Source organism: Tamandua tetradactyla, chromosome 19, assembly GCF_023851605.1.
Source record: "Tamandua tetradactyla isolate mTamTet1 chromosome 19, mTamTet1.pri, whole genome shotgun sequence".
Classification (NCBI taxonomy): domain Eukaryota; kingdom Metazoa; phylum Chordata; class Mammalia; order Pilosa; family Myrmecophagidae; genus Tamandua; species Tamandua tetradactyla.
The window spans coordinates 63,585,704-63,596,417 of record NC_135345.1 but is presented as its reverse complement, the minus strand read 5'-3'; the positions used below and the strand labels follow the sequence as shown (position 1 = coordinate 63,596,417).

Sequence of the window (10,714 nt, the reverse complement as noted above, 5' to 3'; positions counted from 1 at the left end):
CTAGTAAATCCTGTGCCACGTAACGCAAAACCTTCAAGGGCCATTTGAGGAAGTGGAGATTGGCTCTTATTGTTCAAACTGCATGGAAATACAGGCTTTGCTGGTTACAGTTATATCCAAGGCAGAGCTAACTGAGGTGGCCATTCAAAAGGGAAACTTATGACTAAGCTAAGCAGGATAATGAGGCACCAAATATAATTTATTTTATACCTTACACCACCCAATAACGGTAGGATACACATTTATTCCACTTGCATGTGAAATGCTCATCAAGACATACAATAGGCTGAATCACAAAATATTGTACAAAATTTCAATGCTTGCATTTTAACAAGTGTGCTCTGTGACCACAATGGGATTAAATCTGAAATCAATAATAAAAAGAAATATAAAAATTTTCCAAATATCTGAAAATTTAACAATACACTTGTAAAAAATGCATGGGTCAAAGAAATTTCAAGAGAGGTTGGAAAATATTTTAAACTGAATTATATTTTTAAAACAGCTATCAAAATGTATGGAATAGAGCATGATGATAGGTATAATTATAGCTTTGATTGTTTACATTTGAGCATAAGTGTTAAAAAACCTCAGTCTAAGTTTCTAATTTGACAACCTAAAAACAAAACAAAGAAAATTGCAAGTTACAAAGTAAAAAGAAGGCAAGACATAATGAAGATGATAGTGGAAATAAAAAACACAAATCAGACATATAAGGTAATACATTAAGAAGCCAAGATTTAGGCCTCTTGATATTAAAGTTGATAAACTCCTAAAAGTAAAAGAGAGAAAATAAATATCCAGTATTGGGAATGAAGGAAGGGTTATTGATGCGACCTCTGTTGGGAATGGAGGAGAGGCTATTCTACAGCCTCTATGGGCATTAAAATAAAATAATAAAATATTATCAATACAGTTGTACTAATAGTTTTTTTTTTTCCCAGTCATTTGATTTTTACTACTTCACATGTAGACGCGAACAAGTACTCCTTGTGAGGGTTAGCCACGTTTGTTACAGGTTCTGGGAGCTGCTTCCGCAGCTTTTGCTTCTACTACAAGGGCAGAAGGGACATCAGGACCGCTGACCAGAAGTTCCATGGGCCCTGAATAAGGCGGGAGTGGGGGCGGCATTGTATCCCATGGCCTTGTAAATCATGGGAGGGGCCGGGATAAAATGCAGGTGGGGGCGGTGGATGGGTGTAACCGGGAGGGCAGGGGTATTCTATTGGCAACTGGAGGGGGAAAGACATAAGCCCCGCGGTACAGGTAAGAGTACCCATAGGCTTCTTTGGGGGCTTCACCACGGGAGGCTTGAGATGCCACCCGCAGCCTTCGCTGTCCAAACTCAATGGTGCTCCCTACTGTATGTCAGCTTGTAGAACAAAAAGTTTTCCCAGTCACCTCCTGCTTTGGCCTGAACTGCTTCCTTGAATTTCCACCAAACCCAGGCTGCTTGATTTCACAGTCCTTCATCAGGTAGAAGGGCATCTTGAAGGACTGCATAGTGTCGCTCCCCTTGGAAAGGAAGATGAAACCGTAAGGGGTAAGGTAGACGGTGCCTTTCTTGCTCCCTTTGGAGGCCTTGGGCATGTTTTTCATGTCATTGAATGCAGGTTCCTCATGGTCATAGAGCATTAGGATGCTCACCATATTGTTGCCAATTACCGTCGCTCTGAGTGATTCTTGTAGAGCACCGTGGTCTCTCAGAAGGGGATTCCAAGACTCACAATGCAATGTGCTTTGTACTAATAAAATTTACAAGGCAATAGAACAAATATGAGAATAATTAGGAATTGTACATAGGATCATATCTATTAATACATTTAATTTTCATGTAAAAAATTTCCCCTAGAGAAAATTTCAGGCCAGAATGATTTTTGCGGTGAATTCAATCCAATATTTATGAAGAAAAAATAACACTATATTCTTCGAGAAAACAGGGGTTGAAAATTCTTTAAAATCTGTTTCTTTTATGAGTTCAGCATAACCATGATAGTAGAGGCTACTAAAAACATTACAAGAAAATATAATCACAAACCACTATCCCTCAGGAATATAGCCACAAAAATCCTTAACAAAAGATTGGAATATCAAATCCATCATTATATAGTAGAGATTCATGACAACAGAAGATTGTTTAGCATTCAACAAAACAGTGAATAGAATTCATCACATTAAGAGAATCAAGAAAAAATGTGATTTTCTAATTTGAGCAGAAAAAGCTTTTTTTTACAAAATTTAATACCCAATATAAGGAAAATTCCCACAAACTAATTATAGAAGGGAATTTCGATCTAATAAAGGTCATTAACAAAAAAATATGCAGTTAGCTTTAGTGAAATACTGAACCCTTTCCCTCTGACATTGGGTAAAATGTGAGAATGACTATTCGTACTTCTTTTATTCAAATTTTTCTGGAAGTCCTAGTCCTTGAAAAAAAAGAAAGTAAAAGTTCTACACATTGGAAAGAATGAAATTGTCTATATTCACTCACAATGTATTTCATTATCTAGAAAATCTTATGGACTCTATGAAAACCAGGAGGGAAATGGTAATTAAATTTAGCAAGGTTGCAGGATAAAGCACTAATACACAAATAATAATCGAGAGATTATACACGGTAAGCAGATAATTATAAATTTAAGATTTCACATATTGCATTAAAATGTTATCACAGGCATACTTAAGAATAAATTTGACTAAAACTTGCAAGAATATTCTATGAACCTAAAGACTAACTAAAGAACATTACTGAGAGTAATACGTGGATGACTCTACCACGGGCATGGATTAGAAACCTTAATATGTTATAAAGTAGCTTATCTTCATACTATTCTGTACATTCAATGCAGCCCCAAGAGGATATTTTATAGAAAATTACAAGTTGGGCCATAAAAATATACCAAGATACAAAGGATCTAAAATAGCCAAAAAACTCTTGAATAAAAGAAACAGTGTTGAAGGACCCTCATGACCTCATTTTAAAACTTACTACAAAGCTACAGTATTAAGACAGTATGAAAAATGTGATTACAGACAGATAAATCAATGGAATGGGATAGCATCCAGATATAAACTCACACATATATATCTAATTACTTTTCAACAAGTCACCAAGACAATTCAATTCAATTGGGACAGTATAGTCTTTTCAACAAATTGTTCTGGAATAACTGGATAAACATATGTAAAAGAATGTTTCCCAATCCACTGCTCATGAAATATATGAAAATTAATTTGAGATAGATTATAGATATTAGTATAAAGCCATAAAGCTTCTGCAAGTAAACAAAAGAAGTTTTTTGTAATGATGAGATGGGTAAAGATTTCTCAGACAGGACCCAAAAGAACAAACTATAAAATTTTAAACTGTTGCTATATTGGAATTGAACAAAATTCAAACTTCTTTCCCTTAAAAAGAAAAAAAAAAAGAAGAAGAAAGGAGGAAGGGAGGTGGGAGGGAGGAAGGGAGGAAGGGAAAGAAGGAAGGAAGGGAAGGAAACTATTAATAATATAGAAAGGTATATCAAAGACTGGGAAAGAACATTTATTGTACATGTATCTGATAAAGAACTTATATGCACATTGTATAAGGAATTTTTTTAATCAATAATGAAAAATAAAAAATACGATAAATAATGGGGCATAGAGCAAGCAAAAATAATTTATTGTGGTAGAAATTAAAACAAAATTGTATATGGGAGTGGGGATTAAATAGTCCCTACTGGGAGAGTGCATGGGGGAATTTTCTGGAGCTTGGGGAATATTCTATATCTTAATTGGGTCATAGTTACTGGATATATAAATTTATCAAAACTTACTGAATTATGCACTTAAGGTTTATCCACTTCTCTGTATGTCAATTTTACCACAATAAAAAAATCAAAGAACCACAGTATATCAGATATGGTTACATACATTATCTACTTGAATGTACATTATAAAGTACATATCATTATTTTTTTCATTTGAAGAAACTTATTTTAAGAGAGATGAAATGATTCATTCAAGGCCACAGAATTATTAAGTCTCATAATCAAACAGTTTTTCTCCATGGGTGTTTATTCCACTATACTGTACCCAAATTCAAAAATGCTATAAACTACAATCATTATAACGTCTCTTATAAATCATATTCCATTATTTTTTGTTATATTTTTGTGCGCTTGTTTTCTTTATTAATGATTATTGAGATTTAAGTTGCCCAGCTGCTATAAGCTCAAAAATCTGAGTTTTCAGCAAAGCCATCATTTTGTCAGGCGTGAAAAAGCGAAAATAGAAAATTGAAGCCATTCATTGATGATGAGTATAGGGAGTGTTCTAAGATTTACAAACAAGTCCTACCAAACACTGTCTTAATTGAACAGAAATTAATCATGGAAGCAAGATAAGCCATAAACAGAGGACACATTCTATAATTAATATTATACCAATATATTAATCAAATTGTCTTTTTGTGGTGCCTCGGGGTGTTTTTTCTTCCTTCTCTGTATTTCTATTTTTTTTTATTACTTAATGAAGATACCTTTTTCACAAAGGATAATATTTTTCTAAGTGTGATTTCAGATGATAATGTAAATTCAATGATTTGGAAGTTTAAAATTGAAGTCCTTGCCTTGTCTGACACTTCTAGAAGATAACTCAAGATTAACCTTTCAAGTCTTATTTTTCCATACTAACTCTCCCAGCAGGACCTTTTTGTAGCCTCAATCAGCAAAGAATTGATAGACCTGGATTTAACAAATGAAATATATATATAATAAAATACTCAACTGTTAAATTGTACAGACTATTTTTATTGATTCAGAGAGCTCTTGAGAGTCTTGCAATATGTCAGGGTCAGTCAAGATTGTGAACATTGTGATTATCATTGTCTAACAAAGACTAATAAATTAGTCGCTTGAAGTTTCCCTCGGTTTGTATTCTACACAAAGGAAACCTATTATGTTTATAGAAACTTTACCCAATTTTAATTTAGTTAATAATACTCTTGCTTATCATTTATCAGCATTTTATATTGCTCATGCTGTATTATTTTGATTTGTATTTTCTGAATCTATTATATCATTTTAATACCTACACCTGACTTAGTAGTTGTTCATTCAATCATGTATTAATTCATTCATTCACTCTCAGATAATACTTTTAATTTCACTGAAACAGAAAACCAAAACAGCAGCAACTAAAGAAGAACCTAAATCATCCAGCACCCCCTGCACCAAATCAGACAGTAAACTACCTAACTGACCACATTCTGCGTCCTCACTGCAGATACGTTTGGCAATCCTTGAAAAGTGTGTCTTAGATCCCAAGAGCAAGCTTACGGGCACTTATTCCTGCAACTTTAAGCTTTCTACTTTATTGTTATCCTTCTAATGAATCATAACCTAAAGAAAAAGATATGCTTTAACATTTCCCATCTTAAAAACAACCAATAAACTCTCCCTTGATCTCATGTTCTTATGCAACTACTGCCCTATTTTTCTGTCCACCCCACAATAAAATCTTCAAAAGTGTTGTCAGTATTTATTGTTTCCACTACTTACTCTAAATCTTTCTTGAAGTCTCTTCAGTCAACATTTCCCACCAACACATTCCCAGCACTATTGTTATCAAGGTCACCAGTAACCCTCTATTGTGTTAAATCTGATGATCAATTCTCTGTTCTTTTAACCAGAGCTATCAACATCATTTCATAAATTGTTCCTCTTTCTTGAAATATTTTATCTGTTTGTCTACTGGTATATCAGCCTTTCTTGGTTCTTCTCATTTGCTTCTTTCTTAATTTAGATCTCTAACTCAAGTGTAGCTCAGAGCTCATATTTCTCTGCTGTTACAAAGCCAGGCTCATGATTTTAATTCCACCTAGCTATGGATGATTCTGAAGTTTATGTATTCAATCCAGTAAAGTTCCCTGATTTCAAGAGTTGTAATGAAGATGTAAATCCTAATAGGCCATATCATACATGGCATTTCAATGTCTAAGTCTTATTTTACTCACCCAAAATGTTCGATCTGTTTTTGTCCCCATCTCAGTAAATGGTGGCTCCATTTTTTCAGTTGCTCAGACCAAAACCTTTAGATTCATCCTTGACTCCACTGTTCCTTTCATAGTCTTTTTGCCAACCAGCAGGAAATTCTTTTACTTTTTAAAAAATAGCCAGAATTTTGCTAACTCACCACTTTCTTGCTGGTTATACAGACTGTCTCCTTTTACTGGTTTCTCTAAAACTTATACCTCCAGAGTTGCCAAAGTGATCTTTTAAACCAAAGTTTAGACCAAAATTCAAGGCCTATACATGGTTACTTCTGCCAGGAAGATATTACTCTAGAAATATAAAAGATTAATTCATTCATTTCCTTCAGGAATCACTCCTGGTATCGTAAGAGAAACTTTCCCTGCCCCTCTGTAAAAATATCAATTATATTCACATTTAATCACTTTGTAATCCCCTTAAACTGTTTTCTTTGGCTACATGGTACTTGACATCTGGAATTACACACAAACACACATACACACACATTTACTCTTTTGTATGTTTCCCACTTAAAGAATGCCATATCCTTGAGACTTTTCTAAGCTGTATGTCTAATTTGTAGATGCATAGAACAGTGACTGCAATGATGTAGTCATTTAATAAATATTTTTGTAGAAATGTGTTTTGAAAGATACTCTTGCTTTTCAACTAAAAATACTCATAGAGTACAAATACAAGCATTAACAAATGAACTCCAATCTTTTGTCTCTTCTAGCAATAGTAGAACAGCCTCTAGAATAGCTATTATTAAAAAAAAGAGACAAAATTATAAGTGTTTGAGAAGATATAGAGAGACAGGAACACTCATGCAGTGCTAGTGGGAATATAAACTTGTGCAGCAACTGTGGAAGATCATTTAGCAGTTTCTCAGAAAACTAAGTAAAGAATTACTGTATGACCCAGAAATCCTTCTACTAAGTATATACACAAAAGAACTGATAGCAAGGAATTGAACAGATATTTGCCCAGTTATGTTTTAACTGGCATTATTCTCAATTGGAAAAAGATGGACACAATCCAACTGTCCATCAACTGATGAATGGAAAAACAATATTTTTTCTATATTTATACATATATATATCAAAATTATATATATATATATAAAGGAATGTCATTCAACATGAAAAAGAAAATGAAGTTCTTGTTCACGTAGCAACATCAGTGAACCTTGAATATATTGTGTTGAGTGAAATAAGCCAGACACCAAAGGACAAATATTGTATGATCTCACTGATTGGAAATAATCAGAATTAGCAAACCCAGAGAGTAAGAAACTAGAACAAGGTTTCCAGGGTCTGTGGTGGAGTAGGGAATGGGGAGCTAATGATTAATTTGTACAGAATTTCTTTAAGGGTTGATTGTAAACCTTTGGAAATGGATGATGGTGATGGTAGCACAACATTGTAAGTGCAATTAAGAGCCCTGAATTATATATATGAAAGTTGTTAAAAGGGGAAATTTTAGGTCATATATATGTTACTAGAATAAAAATTAAAAGATAAAACAAGGCACTGTGCAACATCATGACCCTATTGTAAATGATAGACAACAGTTTATAGTACAATCATAGAATGTTCTTTCATGAATTATAACAAATGTACCACACTAATGCAAGGAGTTAAAATAGGGTTGCATATGGGAAAAATACACCATAATATAAACTATGGAGTATAGTTTTATAGTAATATTTTAATATTCTTCTATCAATTGTAACAATGGTGCCACACTCATACAAAGTGTTTACAATAAGAGGGTACTTGGGAACATTGTATTTTTTATATTATTTTACTGTAAGCCTGCAAGTTCTGCAATTTAAAAATATGAAAAAACAACAAACAAATCATTTATCTCTGCACAACATGAAGATGAATGTTAATATAAAAATCATATATTCAGTTTAATGACCATTGTCTTGTGAATTTTTTTCATATGATTTTAAATTGCAATATTTTTACTGCAGTTGAGTTGAATTTTAGGATTGTTTTCCTAATCAGGCTAATCAGGGTATGATTAACACTGTTTAACATTTGTTTGTTGTCTTTATATGAACTCATTCATCTACATTGGGTCCATAATAATGTCAATTATTTTTCTCCACATGTATGATTTATGTTCAAATCACATGCATATCAAAAGCTTTAAATTCAGTGTTGAGAATAAGTAGCCACATAGAGAGTTTTTGTCTGAAGACCAGTACATCAGTGGTAGAATGCCTGCCTTCCATGCGGGAAGCTTGGATTCAATCCCAGGACCATGCACCGCCACCCCTAAAGACAATACAAAAACTTAAGTTTTCCCTAAAATGGACCCAACAAACGAAGAATATAATTGTACATACTCTCCAGGAATTATTGGTTAAATGTCTTTATCTTGGCTCTCAGAGATAGAGCAAGGTCTCTATAAAATAAGAAGTACAACAGGAAAACATAAAATTACTACATTACTTGCAGGCATATTAATACTTTACTTTGGTTAAAAAATAGTTTGTTCTGAGGAGATTGTTCTAATAAGGTGTTTTGGAGACATTACTGTCTATAATTGTCATATGATTAGAAAGGCGGTTATCATCATGTAAACTTTTTTCCATACTGACATACTCGAAGTATGCTCAAGTAGCATAATTATATTATCAGGGCTGACTCAATGTTTTACCTATCAAACGGAGACTCTTTTAGGGGAAAAAATAATGATGTGATGATATTAAACAGATGTGATTTAATAAATATTTAAGAATAAAAGCACTGAACAATTTTAATGGACCTGTAGTTCTAATTCCCAAGTACTTTTTCTTCTTCAACTAATTGGGTAATGACATTGCTAAAATTAATCCAAGGTCATCAGCTTGCACACAATGCAGATGGTTTCACCATTTTATGAGTATAGAGGGGATTGTGATTACTGTTGCCTGCTGTTATTCAAACTAATTTTTATTCTTAAAAATCCACATTTTTACTGGAGCTGAATAGCTATGCCATATGCTGCTTTGTGAATACTTTAAAAGGTCTGGTGCATGTAATTATTACACTAAAACTGTCATACATCGGTACTTTTCAATTCTGTTGTAAGGAAAGGACACTTACAGTATATGCTTTGAGGGTTTTTTGTTTGTTTGTTTTTCCCCTAAGTACCAAATGTTAGTTTAAATTATGGTTCCAGTGAGAATTTCAACATAAACTATTCACTACTAAATATTTCTGCATAATACAGAACTTGCCTAATGCTATTTTAGATACTATGTTAATCCATCTCACCACTAGAAGTCTTAGTTTGAAATTCCTTTTCACCTTTCCTCTGTGGTAACTATGATAAATGGAAATGGGTCTTTTTTGACTTTAGTCAGATTCATACATGTCATTGACATATTTGAGAATTTGAGACTGCAAGAAGCCTTTTAATGTAGAATGACAGGTAAAATGTTTATATTTAAAATAGTAATAGTAATAATACTTTGTATTTGCTACTAATTAATAGTTGTCAGAGTGTTTGCATAGGACATGTCTCTCTTACCCAAAACAATCTGGGTGAACAGATGAGAAGTGTTATCAATATTTTGCACATGGCAAAACTCAAACTGAGAGATCTTAAATGACTTACTTATGGTCATGCAGCCAATAAGTAATGAAACAAGGTCAGGATCTGCTGCTGCATGAGTACTCTTAGACCCTGTTCTGCTCCTCAGGGTAGGGCTAGTGTTCTTTCAATTCTATTTTCCTCCTAACTTGTTCATAGTTAGTAACTAGCCATGCAAGAAGCAGATAAAAAGATAATCTAGGTGTTGGCTATAATTATATTCTTTCCTATACTGGTTTACTAATATGCATTATTTTACTAAAACAAATTTCCATGAACTATTTTTGCCAGTTGACAGAATAAATCTGCACATAAACATACTATACATATATTGAAAAGACATCAATATAATTAGTGAAGCAAAAAACAGAAACATAAACATTTATAACAGGGGTTATTCAATATGTGATAAAGTATCACACAAATAACTCATTTTTTAAAAATAAGTTATGAAAGCATGTTTTTATAAATGTACTATTAACTAGAGCCCATGGTTTAACGTAGGTTCATAGATGTGTTGTGAGTTCCATGGATATTTTAAAAATATTATTCTAGTAAATATATATGACCTAAAATTTCCCCCATTTAACCTCATTCAAATATATAATTCAGTGCTGTTAGCTGCATTCACAATGTAATGTAACTGATTTTATGTGTCCCAAGAGAATGCATCATAGGACTGGAGTATGGAGAGAAAGCATGATGTGAGCTAGACCTTGGAATAATTATTATAAAGAGTTAAATTAAATGGACAAGGGATATTATTCTAAGCCTGGGGGGAGTGGGGAAAAGAACAAAGGGGACAGGGCAATTTTAGCAAGCACCGTTTGAAAAGCTTGTTGAAGACTATCAGTAATAAGTTAAGAGAGGTGAATTAGGAGATTTATGGACATTGTAAAATTTCTGAAATAGGGAGGATTTGATAAAGAGAATAACAGGATTAACTGGAGATTTTGAGCCAACAGGTGAGATGACAAAAGTTGTCAGTTTCAGAAAAATTGAGTGAAATGGATTCAAAATAAAAGTGTTGAGCTAAATAGGAAAACAGTGTCCCTGGCACAAAATCACGTGTGTATGGAACAAGGTAGTTGCAGAGAGAGAAAAAT

General features: G+C 33.2%; 1 pseudogene; it reads right to left on the bottom strand.

Annotated features, from left to right (window-relative positions):
• Positions 1–999: 999 nt before the first annotated feature.
• On the bottom strand, positions 1,000–9,642 carry LOC143663410 (WW domain-binding protein 2 pseudogene; annotated as a pseudogene).
• Positions 9,643–10,714: the final 1,072 nt, after the last annotated feature.